An 18590-nucleotide genomic window follows, 5' to 3' on the forward strand; every position below is an offset into this window, starting at 1 on the left:
CCGCGCCGGCCCGGGTGCGGGCGCGGGCGCGGGCGTGTGTCGGGAGGCGGCGGCGGCGGCCGCGCCGGGGCGGCGGGCTTGTGGGGGGAGGGTGGGGGCGGCGCGGGGCTGCTTTTCCTGCAACTTGTTTACGCCTGCCTTATCCTGGGGAGGAAAAGAGGGGTCGGGGCCGGGGCCGGGGCCGCCGCCCGCCTCGCGCCGCGTGCGTGTGCCGTTCCGGAATAATGGGCTTTGCACACTCGCGTCCTGGGCCCCGCGGGCCGTCCTCGCGCCGCGGCGGCGGGGCGGGGGGAAGTAGAGGCCGGCGGGGGTGGGGATCGGGAAGCGCAGGAGCCGAGGCATCCGCCGCGCGCCCCGCGAGCTGGTGGAGTGTGGGGGCCGGCGGGCGGGGAGGAAAACTTGAGAGCCCTGGAAGGAGAGGAGGGCACGGTGGCACGGGTGGGGGGAGGGCGCAACTTTTGGACTGGTGGTAAAACTTTAATTACCTTTAAAGAAAAAAAGGCCCTGCGATTCCCCCCTCCCCCAGTCCCGGTCAAAGCACGTCCCGCAGCGCGACCGTGAGAGAAAGTTTAAAAGCGGGCGGGTTCCTCCCGGGTCCCCGCGGAGGGTTGGGGGCGTCGTTCTGTCCGTCTGCGCTCAGAGGGAGGTGGGGGTAACTAGCCGCTCTCCAGGGCGCGGGGACCGCGGCTCTACCCCACCCTTCCACGGGAGACGGAGGTAAACGTTGCTTCGGTTTCCCTTCTGAGTCCCCCTGCTGCCACCACCCCGCTTCCTTTTCCTCCCCCTCCCCGCCGATTTTTTGAGGGGACCCGAAAAACGGAGTCCCTTTCCTTAGGCAACTTCCTCGGGCGCTGTGAGCACGGCCCTCCCCCTCACCGCCCCCACCCCCAACGCCCCGCATCTCTTGGCCCGCTTCTCCACCTCGGGGCCACCGCCAGAAAAATGCATTCGAGATCATTCAGAGTGCACAGAAACAAAAATAGATTTTTAATTGTTAGGTTAAGAGAAACTGAGATGAGAAATAAGAATTTGGGGTTGGGGGTGCGCGGCCGGGGCGAGTGCGTCCAGTTCTCCTTTTGGTTTTCCTAGAGCGTTGTTTGTGATGTCTTTATTGGTTTAGGGAGTCCGAGAGGCTCTGTGCTGGCTATCTCGGTCGCGTGGATTTTTGCGCAAGTTTTTAGAAAAACACTGACTCGAGTAGAGAGCATTTCTCCGGAAAGTTTCAAGTGCAGCAAAATAGCGAACGTGCAAAACTGGCCAAGGGGAGACCTCTAGTGGTTAAACGCGTCTTTTAAGTTCGGAAGGCCGAGAGCAAAGTTTGGCCTTTACTTGTAGCTACGTAGTCCGTTCAGACGTGGAAGTAATTAGAGGACCTGAGCGAGCAGCCAGATGTTATGTGAAAGGATGCTGATCAGAAATTGAAAGTTTAGTAAATCGAAGCAATGAATTCTGAGGACTCAGACCCTGTAACTTCCATCCAACATGAGTTATATGGGAAAGACACTTTGTTTTATTCAGGGATTTGAGATTGATCGCTCCCTGAATTGGAAACAATTGTTTGCTTTTGTATTTATCGGTGTCTGTACCTCTGATCAATTTTTAATTAACGAGTCTCAGCTGATGACTTCATTTTGAATGTTAATAAACCTGCCAAGTTGAAATGTGTTTAAAACTTTGAAGAAATGGAAAAGACCTTTAGCTGAGATTTGTCTTTTATATGAGCTGTTCATTTTACTGTCTGATAAGTATAAGGAAATTTTGTGTAGTTTCTTAGCTGTATAGTTATGTATAGTCCGAATAAGTAGTCCCTTTTGGTTCTAAGACTGTAATTTTGTTTCACTGAGTACGAAATTATTTCTGAATACTTGTATAATTTGTGATTTAAAGTCCTTAAATATATGGGCAAAAACTTTATGTAATATCTATTCTTTTTCCGGTGTGTTTTCTGTAAAATATTTTTAATTTTAAAGATAAAAGCACTGAGGGAAATTAAAGTTGACTCAAATGATCCTTGTAACTTTCACCTGCCTGTCATATACAGTAGGAGAGACTTTATTGGGTGAATTTAGGACATGGGAATGATACGACTGATTAAAATCCATTTCAACTCATCTAGAACCAGCTTATTTTATTTTAATTTACCGAGTGGCATGGTGTAAAATTATGCCTAAGTGATTCAGAATGTAAGCTTCTTAATTGGGGATGATGGATTTGAAGGTTTCTTTTTGATGACAGTGTTTTGATTTTACCTTCCCTCTCTTTAAACCAATGCTAGAACCTTTAGGAGAAGTCTTGAGAGTGGACAGCAATTGTGAAGATCGCCAGAGGGTTCTGTGTTTCATCACCGCCGAAAGGTAAGACCTGCTTGTTGAAATAAATTGCTTGACATACCTGCAAATGTTAAAAAGCTGCATTTGGAGATCAGGAAGGAGAGTATGAGACGGGGTTGGCAGAAAAACATCATTTTTGTGGGGCTGCTTTGAATGCATGAATGTATTAACACTAAATGTAATTGTAGTTTGGATGAAACATTAGGAAGTTATGAGATTGTCCTGGATAATCTTTGTATTGCCTTACTTACTAGATTCTTAATTAGCATTTTAGCACCTGTTTTCTACTGAAAGTACGTGTTTTATTCTTTGGAATTGAAAAAGTAGAAAAACGAATAAAATGATTGTAAATTAATGTAAGTGTTACATTGTTATACAGTGATATGGAAGATTCTGGAACTCTAAATGTCTTGGGGGGCCAGTGGTAAAATTTTGTGAATGAAATTTACATTGAGTGCTTTGGGGGTATTTGTCACATAACTTCTATGGCTTAAATCCAAGATGGGCTGACTTGTGCCAAGTACCATGTTGCAGGGTTATGAGTGACTTTCAGTGTGTTAGCTTAGACTTGTCAACTTTTGAACATATCTCCACAGGGAATACAGCTGTTGTTACTAAGATCTCTTTGGTAATTTTGGAGGGTGTTGGCTTCTTTCCAATACTCCGGGATCTTCTTTTAGGGCAAAGATCATTCTCAGGCAGAGGGGGCAGCCGTCTCTGGAGGTAGAACATTTCAGTACATTTGTGCTACTCCAGTGCTTTCTACTGTTTATACCTTTTTTTTTTTTCTGCCTTTAATCTTCCCCTCTCCTTTTCTGCCTGTTTTCCTGCCGTCTCTGTCTTGAGTAATAAAGGTGTCGCTAAATCTTGTTTGGCAAAAACAAAAGAAAACCAAAATTAGCCTACCTTTTTAGAGCAGAACTAACAACCTTCATTGGGCCAGGTGTAATCTAGAAATCAAAATGAGTAATTATTGACCTAAAAATGATTAACAGGAGTTTATCGTCATTTGCTGCTTGTGGATGGTTTTGAATTGTATAATTAGCAAAATAAGTAGATCTGGTCCATGTGGATATGCAGCAGAGACAATGGGGCAAGAACAGCTACAGGAAGGTCCTGCAAACAACTAGGGTTCAAGTAGAGTAAAATCTGTTTCCTAAGATGGTGAGTTTCATGTTTAAATGTGCTGAGTTGAAGACACTGCTTATTTTTCTTTGTCTGGGGAGTCACTGTGTCTGTGGATAGAATGCTAGAATAGGAATCAGAAGACTAAATTTAATAACTAGATATATCACCTTGTATATGTCACTCTACCTCCTTCAGCCTCCATTTCCTCATCTACAGAGTGGGAACAGCAATACTTGCCTTGCATCTTTTGTTAGAAGAATCAAATAAAATCAGATTTTGAGAACCATAAAGAGTTATTCAGATGTATAGTGGTCATATCATTTTACCTTCTTCCAGCTTTGTGAAGGGCTGGATGTAGATTGTCTAAGTCAGAATATAGTGATTTAACTCTTGGCTAAAATTTTTAGATTGGTTTCTGATGTTTGTATTATATGGACTTCTCGGAATATTTCTAGGAGTATGTCTTGTCTTGAGAAAAAAGTAGTTTCCCTTGTATACCATTGGCTCTTTGAGGGAAGAGACCATGCTCTAACATGGTGCGGAATACAAAACCTGAAATTTATTTATCCCAGACTAGTCATTTAATAAGTAGAAGGAGTAAATGAAAGAAATACTTTAAAATGATGCCTAATTGTGAAAATGGTAGGGTGATGAAAGTAGAAGGGTTGGTGTGAGGGGAATTAATGTACTGTAATTAATATTTTAGTTGCATGAGTCTGCTGGGAGATGAGGATGAGAAAATAGGTAACTGGAGTAGTAATGATTTAAACTAACTATAGGGGCCAGAACATGAGTCCTCCGAATGATTGAATTTAGGAAATGTCCAAGTAGGGCTTTTCCTCCTTGTTTTCTAGACCTCTTTGGCTGCAATCTAATTATAGCCAACTATGTAAAATCTAGATTAAAAAAATTGCAAGTACTATCTATTATTATTTTCAATTTGATGCTACTGAACCTGACAAAATAAACCCTGACAGGTTTTAGTTTTATTTCATCTCCACTCTTTGGAGGTTATCCAATCAATGTTCTAAGAATCCAAAAACCCAATAGGGGAGGAAAAAAGAAGTATATGTCCTGTTTAATTAGTCCCTGAGTAATTGAGAGTTGGTTCTTAAAGAATTTCCACTGGGTTGGTAGTTTATTTTTAATGATTCCATATTTCAGCCAATGCTGTTTATAGTAGTGCAGTTAGGATGGGGAATTGATGAGATAACTTACTTTATGTGCTGTGTGGGATATACCGTTGGCATCCTAAGGATGGATAACTTGAGTGATCCCTGCAGTATTGTTTCTGCTAGTTACTTAACCAGTTTTTTTCTGAGCTCTTACAGTGTTGAACACTTAAAAGACTAGATCCTTGCTCTTGAGGAGTTCTAGAGATTCTTACTCTGGGAGTAGACATAATGAGCTCTTCTAATAATAGTATAACAGTTGCACATGGTACCAGTAGGAAAGGATGAGGGTTCTAGCACTCTTTGGAGCTGTTGAACCAGGAAACATGGATTTCTGGGCTAACTGACGCAGGACGATGGCATATCATCCAATACACATAGCACAGTATAATGCATTCATTTTTAAGTGCTTCACCTTCAGAAATGAGTAAGAAGCCCTTCACCCACTGTGAAGGAATGCCTGAATTGTGTGTCTAGCAAGAGTCTAGCAATATGGATTGAGGTGATTCTTTCTTTGACCAGTGTGTTCACAAGGTAACTTTCTGGTGAAGATCTACACTATCTTCCACTGTTACCACTTGCCACTATTGAGGGATTTGTTCCTCACAAGGATTTGGGAATGCTTATAGTATAGGTAAAGATAGTGTATTTAGAGAGAACTATTTATATGTTCATATGTGTGCACATTTATACGTGACATCTTGAAGTTCAGCGGATCCATGGAAGATACATTTTCTAAAGGGCTTCATTATCTAACAGGAATATTCTCAGATTATCTCTTTACTGTATTAAATTATTTCATTGATGGTTGTGGATGTAAGTCAATAGTGGGAAATTATGAATGGATTTGTATTGACTGTGGCAGCTATGCAGTGGGTGGATGAAAAGCACCAAGAAAGGGTATCTTTGATATAAAACTAAGCTTGATTTATGAAGTAAAATTGGGAAAGACCTTTAGAAAATTCCCATTTGGGAGACAAGATAGTTTGGAAGAATGAACAAGGATCTTTGAGAGGCGCTTGAGTAAAGTTAAGTTGGGTGATCTTGGATGAGGGAACTTCCCTCATAAACTGTAGTTTCTTTCTGAGTAGACTTGGAATTGATTAGTTGGATGGTGATTATAAGAATGATACGCGTATTATATGTAACAGTAAAATGCCTTCTGCGTTATTCTTTCTCCCATATATACTGTAAATCAGTGTTTCGTGTTCCACCAACAGATACTTATTGAACCTCTGTTTTGTGTAAATTACTGTTGTGAACTGCTTCACAAAATCAACAATTACAGCAGGGTTGAATGAATGTATGTGTTGGGGCTACAAAGACATCGAGCATCAATCCTTGGGCTCAGTATATTCCTAATCTAGTTGGGGAGATAACCCATACACATACGATGGCAATTAACAAAACAAAGCCATGGTTAAGTGTGGGTGAATGGTAGATAAATGCTGTAGACACTGTGATGGCATCTCTGGATGTGGTGGTAAATGTGTTCCTGTGATAGGACCCGGCAGATGGGGTTGCTGTTTTTAAAACCCTATGAAGTGTTGATATACAGTGTTAAGTGTAATTGTATATTGAGTGCCATCTGAAGATCAAGCATTAAGCTAGATGCTTTATATTTATTTATTCATCCAAAAAATACTTTGAGTGCTTTCTGTATGCCCAGGTACTGTTCTGGGCACTGACTGTTACCTCTCATACTTTCACTAACCTTGAGCACTGGGTATTATTTTTTGTCTTTTACAGCAAACTGGTGCTCAGAGTTACTTAGTAACTTGTTCATATCATGCAGTTTGAAAGGGGTGGAATCAGGGAAAATGATACTGGCATATGATTGATGTATCTTTAGGTATTTGATTTTCACAATAGTAACACATAGAATATTTAAAAAACAACACATTTCCAGATTAATGTATGTGCTCTTTTACATTGGTTTATTAAGATGAGCAATAATGAACAGGTATAAGAAAAATAGATGGGAAGAAAAACTGGCTTTACTTTCTTCTTTTTTTTTTTTCTTTTTAAAACCAAGAATGGAGAAAAGACCAATTATTGAATTATTCTGAAAAGAACACCTTGGTCTAGCCCATGGCCTTGAAATGATCACAAACTGTTGATAAAACATTACTCAGAATAGGCTTGGGAATCACTGGGCTTATTTATATAAAGATTTCATTTGTTCTCTGTAGGAAGAGACGCAATAAGGTAGTAGGACTAGTTATGAAAAATATATATATAAAGCATCAATCAATGAAAGAATGGGACCTGAATCTACCAAGGCAGGCTCAGTAGGTTATGAAATTTACTCTAAAGCCAGGATTGTAAAAGGAAAGAAGAAAATTAAGAGAGACAATGGTGGGGAGAAAATGGAGGGGTGCTGTGGTAGAAATGTGTCCTAGAATCAAAGTAAAAGATGAAAACAGGGAATATGACTAAGATCCTGAGCAAGAGTGCTATAATTACTGGTGTTATACACTGTAACCAAAAGAGTGTGTCCCATGTTTGCAAAATGAGGTGAAGAGTCTATTTTGACTCATCGGGTTGTTTTGTATTGCAATGGGAATTATATCTCTCTGTTATATGAGTTATGGTGGATCAAGCAGTTCTTCGGTTTGACTTAGAAGGATGCCATTGTAGGCATTGATTACAAGGTAATGGGCTGTTTCTCTTTTGTTGAAGTTCTATTTAAAACATTTTTTGAGCACATACTATGTACCAGACCTTTTAAAGGCTGGACCATAGCTTTATATTACATAAATTTTGTGAAATTAAGCTAGTTTAGTTACTAGAACATTTTGGGTATGATTGCCTAGGCACCAAAATCAGTTGATTATTTTTCTCCGTCCATTACACTGTTGAATCCTGAATAGTGAATTGAAATTCCTAGGTGGTCAATCTGGTCTGGTTGTTAAATGATCTTAGTAATTCACCATATTGGTTTGTGGTCTAATTGGGTGGACTTGAGGCTTAGCGTTCAGTCTATTGATAAGGAGGTTGGCTACAAATGGTTATCAAGATAAGCCTGTAGACTTCTGTGAAAGAAAAAAAAATCTAGCCAAATCTAATTCATTACATGCAAAAGAGAAATCAAGTGTAAATCTTTTAATTTTAGCTTTATGTTCTATAAAAATATAAAGCAAAATAAGAAAAAGGAAGATACTACTTTTAGCATTAAAAATTATGAAGTAAAAAAAAGAACAAGAGTGTACTTTTAGTTTTTCTTTTAAAATTTTAGTTCATGCATATTTAGCATATGCATAGAAATATCTGTGTCAGGTTCTTGTTCTTTTTATGGCCCTTGAATCCCTCTAATGGGTGTAAAATTTCTATTATTACCCTTCTAGTGTAGTATGTTGATGATATGATAGCACTTCAAAAAATATGTCTGACTCAAATTGAGATACAGTCTGTACGTTGAACATGAATTTAAAATAAAAGCATTTAATGAGAGTCTATTAAATATGCCATAGGCCCGTTAATGTCAGTTTGTGATTTCACTTTCTGTGTACCTTTTTTTTTTTTTCTTGAAAGGCATTTTTCATTTTCTGTTCCTTCTTTAGAGGAAGTAAGTAGGTTAGGCCACAGAATCTCAAATAATTCGTCCTTCTTACAGTAACACAGAAGGGCAGGAAGTTGAGATTTTGTAAAGGTTGCCTTTGGTGACTACCCTTTGCATATGATCTCCATAGTAGACAAGGTAGCAAATCAGAGAGACCGTTGCGACATTATAAATAGGGTTGTTCACATTAAAATATGACTAGCAGATAAAGGGACAGTGTTTTTGAGAAAATATCAATAAGATGGAACTGCTGATTTCATGTTTAAAGGCAGCAAAGGCAGCATGGATTAGTTCACACTCAGGTGTCTCCTCTGCAGGGATGGATGAGAACAGAAGACCCAGCTTCTCAAGGATTTGTTCTTGATACTGCTAAGATTTCAGTTCTCACATTGAAATAATGATCTAGAGTTTTTCCTGCCTAAAATCTATGAACTTAGGTCCTTAGGGCAGATTTCACATCTCTCCACAACAGACCTTAATTCCAATATGTGTATGATTCAGAGTTCTTATCAGGCAGGATGAGTAGAATATCAAAGCTGGTCTCTGTCATGCTTGATTTGAAAGGAATATTTTTCTTCGTAGCAATGTGTGTTTGTTGAGAGATGCTTCAAGTGTGAGTTTAGATTTTTCTCTTATCCTTATTGAATAAGTCTGTTTAAGAGGTTTGAATTTAACTTCTTTTGATGTGTTCTCCACTGACACTTATATAAGGAGAGTTTCTTGGAGTGGTGATGTTATGCTTCTGCCAAAGAGGTAAACAAATACTTAGCAGCCTAGTTGTTAGAATTTTCACTGGAGAATATGAGCTAGATGGACAGATGAAGGTCTTTCTCTGATTTTTCCTCTCCCCAAGCCCCTTCCATTCCCCTCCAGTAGTGTATTGTATTTTCCTCTGCTCTTTTATTGATTCATTTGGTAAGTTTTATCAATACCTACTATGGATATTCATAAGAGATAACAAAATGGGTAAATCAAGGTCTCTCTGCTTCAAAACCTCCTGTAAGTAGATGATGAAGATACAATGTCATAAGCATTATGATCAGTGTATAGATTCTGTCCTCCCAGCCCCACTTATGTCCTGGTCCTGGCATCTTACTTGCACATACATACTCCAGTGCTCCTATAGAGAAACACTCCCACTGTAGCCCCTTTGGGGATGACGACCCAGAGCTTTCATCTCTCTTTTTCATACTGGCCTCTTGCTTTAATCTCTCACAGCATTTTCTGTTTGCCTCTGTACCAGCTCTCTTGAAAGCAGGTCCTGGAACCACATTTGGTACGTGAGGACGTTTTTATGCCTCCTCAGCAAAAACGTCACAGTAAGGTTGCCAGTGGTCTAGTCTTGAGTAGTTTCTCAGAAATTATGTCCTTTTTATTTTGTTGGCAGTTAAATTTTTTTTTTCTTTATAAGAACTTGGCAAAACGAACAGCTATTGACCTTATATCAGTCTCCCAAATTCACTTTGAAATCTACATTTCCATGAAATCTGAGTCGTATCATTGTTTTTGACTGCCCTGCTGCCCACCTTCCCTGTCCTCATCTCTGGACTCCTGAGAAATTAAATAGGCCTTTTTTGATGTAAAGGTATTGGCGTTCGCACAGTTTTCATTCCTCTGCCCTGTGAGACTTCAGAGGTCTGATAAACTGGTTCTTGGAGGGCATGTGGACCCTGGAGGGCCCCTCCCCTCCCCTCCCCTGCCCTCCTCTTTTTGAGACAGAGTCTCACTCTGTCACCCCGGCTGGAGTGCAGTGGGTAGTACAATCTTGGTTCACTGCAACCTCTGCCTCCTGGGTTCAAGCAATTCTCGTGCTTCAGCATCTGGAGTAGCTGGGACTAGAGGCATGCACCACCATGCCCAACTAAGTTTTGTATTTTCATTCACCACCACACCCAGCTAATTTTTGTATTTTCAGTAGAGATAGGGTTTCACCATGTTGTCCAGGCTGGTCTTGAACTCCTGACCATTTTTGATTCGCCTGCCTCGGTCTCCCAAAGTGCTAGGATTACAGAAGTGAGCCACCTCTCCCGGCCGCTTGTCTTTTCTTTAGAATAACTGTAACTTTCATATACCAAGCATCCACTGTGTGCAAAGCACTCTAGTGTACATAATTTTTTTTAAAAAAAGTTTTTACACCCCTATGGAGAAGATATACCTAACCCATTTTACAGATGAAGGAGCTAAAGCTCAAGAAAGGTTAGGTACCCTGGCTAAGATTATACAGCTAGTAAATTGTGAAGCTTAAGATTTAAACCTGGCCGGGTGCGGTGGCTCATGCCTGTAATCCCAGCACTTTGGGAAGCTGAGGTGGGCAGATCATGAGGTCAGGAGATCGAGACCATCCTGGCTAACACAGTGAAACCCCGTCTCTACTCAACAAAATACAAAAAATTAGCCGGGCATGGTGGCGGGTGCCTGTAGTCCCAGCTACTCGGGAGGCTGAGGCAGGAGAATGGCGTGAACTTGGGAGGCAGAGCTTGCAGTGAGCCGAAATCTCACCCCTGCATTCTAGCCTGGGCGACAGAGTGAGACTCTATCTGAAAAAAAAAAAAAAAAAAAAAGATTTAAACCCAGACACTTGGGCTCCAAAGCCTTTGCTTTCCACTGTTACATTAAGTTGTCTTCTAGGTTGACTAAAATACAATGTGTTGGCAACCGTCTTGGAAGGTAAAATCTGTTTCTTAGCTGGGTAACATCAATTTTCTCATCTGTGAAATGAGGATGATAATGTTTATCAGTCTTAAAAAAAGTAGTTATGAGGGTCAAACTACTGGTTTTGATAATATCCTTTAAAATGACAAAGCATTGAAGAAACTCTTGTGCTCCACCATGTTTGTTTCCCTTTCATGTTTGTTAGGCTTATGGACTTTGTATGATTACCCCATGTGACCTTGTATTTGTGGATACATGAGTCCTTCCATTAATGGCTGTGTATTTCTCTGGTGTCATGGAGGTAAAAGAAGGTCATCACAAACTAAATCTGAGAGCTGTAGGGAGGTCTTAGGAGACGGGGGCCATGCCTTTCTCAGAATCACTTTCTCAAGTCTGGACTTAAAGGACTTGTAAGTCCTGAGGACCTTCCCTGGTATTAGACACTATACCAACAAACAGGTTCAGACAGGGAGCTAGATTAGAAGGTAGCATCCTTGTAGTTGAATCCAACTTGAAGATGAATAAACTCTATCCTCTAAAACACTACCTTACTTTCCTGTTATTTTCTGAATTTATTTTGTATAGCTCAGTGCCTTCCAAATGAGGGATTCCATGGAACTTGATGTGATGTGATAATAGTGCTAAGGCTAAGTGACTCTGGGAAACTTTGGCTGGGACAGCACTCCACAGATGGTTGCACATCGATGTGCCCTGGACATCTCCCAAAGACCCTAGGGTATTAGACATCTCTTTTACCACAAACCCCTTTGTCAGGGGACATGAATAAATGGTCTCGTAAAAGTTGTGTTTTGGGGAGCAGACTTTGCGGAATGTTGCCCTAGCCTTTAGTCTTGTTTAAGTGCAATCAGACCAGCATGGTGACCATTCATTAGGCTACTCCAAGGACAGGGTATCCTCTGGAAAGAGGGCCTGAGCTTCAGGTCCAGTACCTTCCTCATGTGACTAAGCCTTCACTGTTACTTCAGATGTGTTGCTTTATAAATAAATTGGCAGTCTTTTCTGGTGCCATGTAAATATGAGAAATTATTACTATAAAAATAAATATTACTATTATAGTAATACTAATTTTTACTAATAGTAAAAATTACTATTAAAATAAAAGTAACATATCTACTTTTCTTTTTTTTGAGATAGAGCTTCACTCTGTTGCCTAGGCTGGAGTACAGTGATGTGATCATAGCTCACTGAAGCCTGAAACTCCCGGGCTCAAAGCGATCCCACCTGCTCTGCCTCCCGAGTAGCTGAGACCACAGGTGTGCAACACGATGCCCGGCTGATTTTTGCATTTTCTTGTAGGTGTGGGTTTCACTGTGTTGCCCAGGCTGGTCTTGAACTCCTGGCCTCAGGTGATCCTCCTGCCTCAGCCTCCCAAAGTGCTGAAAGTGCAGGTGCGAACCACCACACCTGATCATATCTGCTTTTTAGGTAGTGATCTTCACAGCTTGTGACAAACGTTTGAGCACAGATGGCTTACTACCGTAGATGTTATTCAAATAAAATGAAATTTTTAAAAAACCTAGAGTAGCGTCTGCTGTTGTGTGTCTGTAGTCCCAGCTGCTCTAGAGGCTGAGGCGGGAGGAGTGTTTGAGCCCGGGTGGTTGAGGCTGTAGTGAGCTATGTTTGTGCTGTTGTACCCCAGCCTGGAAAACAGAGTGAGATCCTGTCTTTATGAATAAATAAGCAAGCCACTGCCTAATTTTTTTTTAAGGTCACTGAGTGACTTTCATGAATTTGAATAATTGTTAAACCAGATAATTATAACAAGAAGCTAACATTTTATTGACTGGTTTACTATCTGGTAAGTACTATGCTGTGGTATTAGCTGGCCTATCTCATCTGTCTTCACCATTACTCAATGAATTTTGAAAAAAGGTTCTGTTATTCTTTACGTTTTACACATGGGGAAATTGAGACTTTAAGAGATCAGGCTGGGCATGGTGGCTCACACCTGTAATCCCTGCACTTTGGGAGGCCAAGGTGGAAGAATTGCCTGAGGCCTGCAGTTTGAGACCACCCTGGGCAACATAGTGAGACCCGCATCTCTACAAAAAATTTAAAACATTAGGCAGCTGTGGTGTTGTGCATCTGTAGTGCTGACTCCTTGGCAGGCTAAGGTGGTAGGACTGCTTGAGCCCAGGAGGTTGAGGTGGCCGTGGTCCATGACTGCACCACTGCACTCCAGCATGGGCAACAGAGCAAGACCCTGTCTCAAAAACATGCAAAAAATGAGAGATTGGTTTGTCGGAAGTCATGGAGTGGGTAATTGTCAAACTTTGGAAGTGATACGAAGAGGAGGAAAGGAAGGAAGTAGTTGAGGGAAGGGTAAGGGGTGGAAAGAGGAACTGTAAGAGTAGGGCAAATCTTGAGGATAGTCAATGAAGCATTTGGTTTGCGCCTATGAAAGGATGATGGGAGCTGGGTGAGTGGGGTGGGGAGGCTCAAAGCAGTTTTATATGCCACATTCATAAGGTGATTAGCAGTGGGGAGACTCTTTGGAGATGATGTTACACCGAAAAATGACGTTTGGGAGTTTTGAGTATGTCATTCTGCACCAAGTTCGACAGTTAACGGTTAGTGACTGAAGATGATTTCTGTAAAGTAAACAAAAAATCATCCTGAGTTGATGGTGTTATATAGTAGGCATCATAGCAACAAGGTGTTGGATTCTACAGTGGAGGTTGGCTTTTCTCATTGCTGTCTTCATCTTCTGCATAGTTGTCATTTTTGTTTGGTTCATAGTAATGATTTTAGGGTTAGTATTCCTGACACACTGTTTACAAAAGATACACTGCCCTTTTAACCAAAAACTGGCAAGTTTAGTTCCTCGACACCAGGCGCTGATCTCAGGCCTGTTATCTGAATGACAGAATTTGAATCTCATTCTCAGATGCTGCTTTTAAGGTAATGTCTACACTCATTTTACAACTACTCTTAACTCATAACCATAGTATTTCTATACCTTATTTTTGAAAAATGTACTTGTTAACTATGAAGCTATAAAATGCAGCTCTTAAGAAAAAGCAACTGTAAAATTATTAAAACTATTTAACTGGTCTTGATGAATATTAACTAGCCATTCTTTTAAAGACAATATTTGGAGAACAGTGGTTTGACCAGGAATGGTCGGGCTACAGTCAGTACCCTTTCTCAGTGATCCGAATTTCTTCCCTTATCTGCAGGTGCAGACTTTTGGGTTATAGGCAGGGCCCACTCTTTTGCTTTGTGCTCTGCGCCTCCTAAGTTATGCTGCTTATATCTCAGAGGACTGGTATCTTCCCTTCATCTCAGCCCCAGGCAGCCTCTTTATTTCGAATATGCTGCAGGAACCCAGCTTGTAGGAGTCCCTGCTTGTCACTCTGAGCCTCTGTTTTATCCACTCCTGGCAGATAGGAGCAAAGAAGTTGTAGGAAGGAAAGATTATGAAGGACACACAAACTGTTTATCTGTAGTCAAACTGAGATACAGTAGATTCTTGACATTTGTGAGGTCAGTGTCCGCAGCCAGTCACGATTCTCAACTTGAAAAAAAATCATTTTAGCACATAATTCCTTCCGTAAAATTGCTAAAGTAGAATTGGAAAATGTAAATGATCTCTCTAGACCCCTATCTACTTATCTCGCTTGATGACTGATTTTTGTACTGTCTGGAGTACTTAGTGAAACAAATTCACACATCTTTTCTACTTACTTCCTTTTGGAGCATTTGGTACTTTTGTTCACACAATGTGTCTGAGTCATCATTGCATTTGACATTTCAGTCTTTAATTTATCTGAAACTTCTGTTTTGTGGCTAGCCTATCGCTTTCATAAACATCCCCATATTCCCTTCATTCTGTCATCAACACTAGACTCAACTAGCAGTTAATTTTGTTTCATTTCTTAAAAAGAAACAGTTTTTATCACTTTATTTACAGTGTTCATAGCACGGAGACTAAGCGCTATGACTAAGAGCATGCCTGGGCCTCGGCCAGGCTGGACAACTTGCCCTTGCCCCAGCTTTATGGCATGTGTGATTCAGAATCATGTCTCTGCAAAATGACAAATTACTAAATGTCACAGCAACTTCAGGTGTCACTCAGGAATGGTAGGAACCATAAATACATAGTCTGCGAATACATACCTGAGTTGTGGAGGAGTGAACCCTACACCTCCTCCTCTCATCCATCTGTTGAGCTGATGAATGTGCATATATAGTTAACGAGTACTAGTTAAGTTACCAGAGAGCTTTGCGGAAATGGATTTTCCTTTGTGACGTCTATGCTGTAGCTTCAGTTGTTGGCATTAATAACAAATATTTTCATGGGAAAACATGCCTTTTATAATACGCACTTTTAAATAAACGTGAAACCAGATTTAAAAACTCATTTTTGTTCATTAAGAAGATTATTTAAACATTCAACAGATACAAAAAAGTATACAGAAAGAAGGCTCGCCACCATCAATATATGAGTGGTCTGCTTCCTCATAGGGGTTTTTGAATGTAAGATATTAACTAGTTTAATCACCATCTGATGTAAGTGGTACATGGTAGACTGGGGCTGCCAGGGATTTATTTACATGAGAGAGTGAGGAGGTTCATCCGGGAGACAGAATACCTCAAGGGAGAGTCAGGTTTCACAACTTTGGTTTGGAGATGAGGAGTGGTGTAGGAGAGAGATAGGAGGTAATTCTGAGGAAAGTGTCATATGTCATTTAGTCTGTTCTCCAGCCCTTTTTGTTGGAGGCTGAGGGGAAGAACATTGTAATGAAAGCAAATTGTTTCACAAAGCAGGGACTTTCACAGTGCAATACTTTTGCACTAGTGCCAGCAGTAATGATCTCTGTCTTCAGTAGTCATCAGCTCCTTGACATGACATCCACAGTGGGAAGTGGTAGCAGCATGCTGGGCATCAATGCCTTTGGTTGCAGCCATCGTCAGCCATGACATATACGTATTAGTGGGAATCAGAAGCATTTGGTGGACATCTGAACCCCAAACTTACCTCTTCTGACATTAGTGGTGGCTGGAGACCAATAGAAGTTAGCGGAGATAAGGAGGAAAAAGCCGAATCTTGTCTGGTAGCACAGAGGACCCATCAGGGTGTACTTTCAGGATACTTTCTTAGGAAATCTCAGCACCATTTAACAAAAAAAAATTGTGATGGGGTTTTCTGCAGAAGGAGAAATACTGTTTGTGACTTGCATTGTGACTCTCTTACCTACCTGTTTTGTGTGTGTGTGTGTGTGGCCTGTGGAATACAGGTGGATTATGGTGTAGCACCAGGTGATACCTACAAGAACAAAACACAAGAGCATTTCTAAGTACACAAATTGTTGAAGGGAAAGGACTTTGTATGTTTGTATGCAAGTATACACATTTACAGAGGGTGACAACAAGGGAGGAAGACTTGGGGTGACTTAACAAGCAGCTTTTCTTAAGATAATATTGGTTCCTGGCTGTTCTGCCTCATTAATAGATGGTGGAAAAACAATCTGTTGTAGCCATTCAGTCTTCTTGTAATAATGAAAGTACCCACAGGCTTCAAAATTAGATGATGGGAAAGACAACATAGTAAATATTTTTATGCTATAATATTGTACACAGAATCTCTACAAACCTTAGAATGAAAATATGGGTGAAAACTATTTTTACAAACGTTAGATATATGTTTTCAGGCAGGGTACACTGTGTATCATTACTACTGTCTCATACAGCAAAGGCATATTCTGAGTATTTCTTAAAACATAGTGAACATTTACTGCAGGTTATGTATAGTGCTAGCTTTTAGATACCTGCTACTTTCTATTCCTCCTGTCCGACAGGATTTTGCTGCTGTGAATTTTATACATATATGGTTTTTAGGTAGGAAAAGACTAAAAATCTATTTGTGGCGTCTGCATGTCTTACTGACATTTTATTAGTAAGCATGTACTTTGAAGGTACTTTATCAGATACATGTTGCACTGATGTGGACTTGATATTTATATTAAGAACTTTGGCCCTGATAAACTAGTTTTGTCATGTTCTGAGGTGTACCATATTCTGGTGAAAGTAGATTTTGCCAGATTTTCAGAGGAGAACAAAGCTCTATAAAGATTAAACTGGTTAACAAAGAAAGCTCACTGTTGGAAACAGTCTGACCTGGATTCAAATGCTGGCCATGCTACTGGCTGTGGTTTTGGTTGAGTTACCAAATCTTTCTGCACCTCAGTTTCTTCAGTGTAGACTAGAGGGATGATAAAATGCCTCTTTTTCTGAAAAAGAAATAATTGAAATAATACATGTAAATTGCTACTTTGAATCCTTTTCTGAAAGAAAGAAAGATTGAATCAAACTTGCAAAAGTATGTATTGTGCCTGATACTTAGTATCTGGTGAACAAATGCTATTATCAAACGCTATTATATTTATGGAGACTGTAATAACCAGGATAGTCACAGCTGACAATTTTATACTATAAGATAATTTCACTAAATTTCCTTAAATTATACTTGCCATAGAAAATAATGGAAATGGTTATCTAGAGATTTTACCAGAAAAAACAGTAAAACTTTTTTTATTAAAGGATCACTCAGATATTACCAAGTTTATCCACCAGGGGGAAGATATTCTATCGCTCTACTGTCTATCAAAAAAAAAGTTACCGTTCTTAAACATCACTTTATAGGCAGTCGGTATCATTGCTGGTTGTTACCTATTTAGTGAGAGACAAGTCATACTAAGTCTTAATTCATTTCATATTTCTATTATTGATTAGATTCTTTCTCAGCCCTTTACATCCTAGGTCTTGTTCTGAGACTGCAATCTTAATGGTAGTGAAATCTGATTTTAAAAGAATTACTTTTAATTGCTGCATAATAATTGTACACATTAATGGTACACATGTGATATTTTGATACATGCATACCATGTGTAATGATCCAGTCAAGGTAATTGGGATATCCTTCACTTCAAATACTTAACATTTCATTGCTTTGGGAATATTCAAAATCTAATCTTCTGACTCTTTTGAAATATACAGTAAATTATTTTTAACTATATTCACCCCCTGTGCTATAGAATACTAGAACTTATTTCTCCTATTTAACTGTAGTTTTATACCAGTTAATCAACCTTTGTCTATTCCCTCCCTCCCGCCCCCTTCCCAGCCTCTAGTAACCACTGTTCTATTTTCTGCTTCTATGAGACTTTTTTAGCTCTCACATATGAATGAGAACATGTGATATTTGTCTTTCTGAGCCTACCTTCTTTTACTTAACATAATGTCCTTCAGGCTCATCCATGCTGTCACAAATGACAGGATTTCATTCTTTTTTATTGTTGAATATTCCTGTGTGTGTATAAACCACATTTTTAAATCCATTCGTCCACTCATGGACACTTAGGTTGATTCCATATCTTGGCTCTCGAGAATAGTGCTGCAATAAACATAGGAGTGCAGATACCTGATATACTGATTTCCTTTCCTTTAGATATGTACCCTGTAGTGGGATCACTGGATCATATGGTATTTCTATCTTTAATTTTTTGAGGCTCCTCCATACTGTTTTCTATAATGGCCATACTACTCTATATTCCCACTAAGAAGATACAGGAGCTCAACTTTCACTGCATCCTCACCTGCATTTGTTCTTGTACATTTTTCGTAATTGCCATTTTAATTGGAGTGAGATGATATCTCCTTGTGGTTCTAATTTGTATTCGTCTGATGATTAGTGATTCTGAGCATTTTTTTAATGTACCTGTT

The 18590-nt window shown here is 40.0% G+C and overlaps 1 protein-coding gene across 2 annotated transcripts in view; it reads left to right on the forward strand.

Annotated features, from left to right (window-relative positions):
* L3MBTL3 (L3MBTL histone methyl-lysine binding protein 3) overlaps positions 1 to 18590 on the forward strand; it is a 134555-nt gene that overhangs the window by 1114 nt on the left and 114851 nt on the right. For both annotated transcript variants that reach the window (XM_032158933.2, XM_032158953.2), the window contains exon 2: positions 2276 to 2354. The gene's annotated coding sequence lies outside the window, so the exon portion shown is untranslated. The remainder of the gene's footprint in view (positions 1 to 2275; positions 2355 to 18590) is intronic.

This window comes from Hylobates moloch, unplaced genomic scaffold (assembly GCF_009828535.3).
Source record: "Hylobates moloch isolate HMO894 unplaced genomic scaffold, HMol_V3 SCAFFOLD_2, whole genome shotgun sequence".
NCBI classification, from domain to species: domain Eukaryota; kingdom Metazoa; phylum Chordata; class Mammalia; order Primates; family Hylobatidae; genus Hylobates; species Hylobates moloch.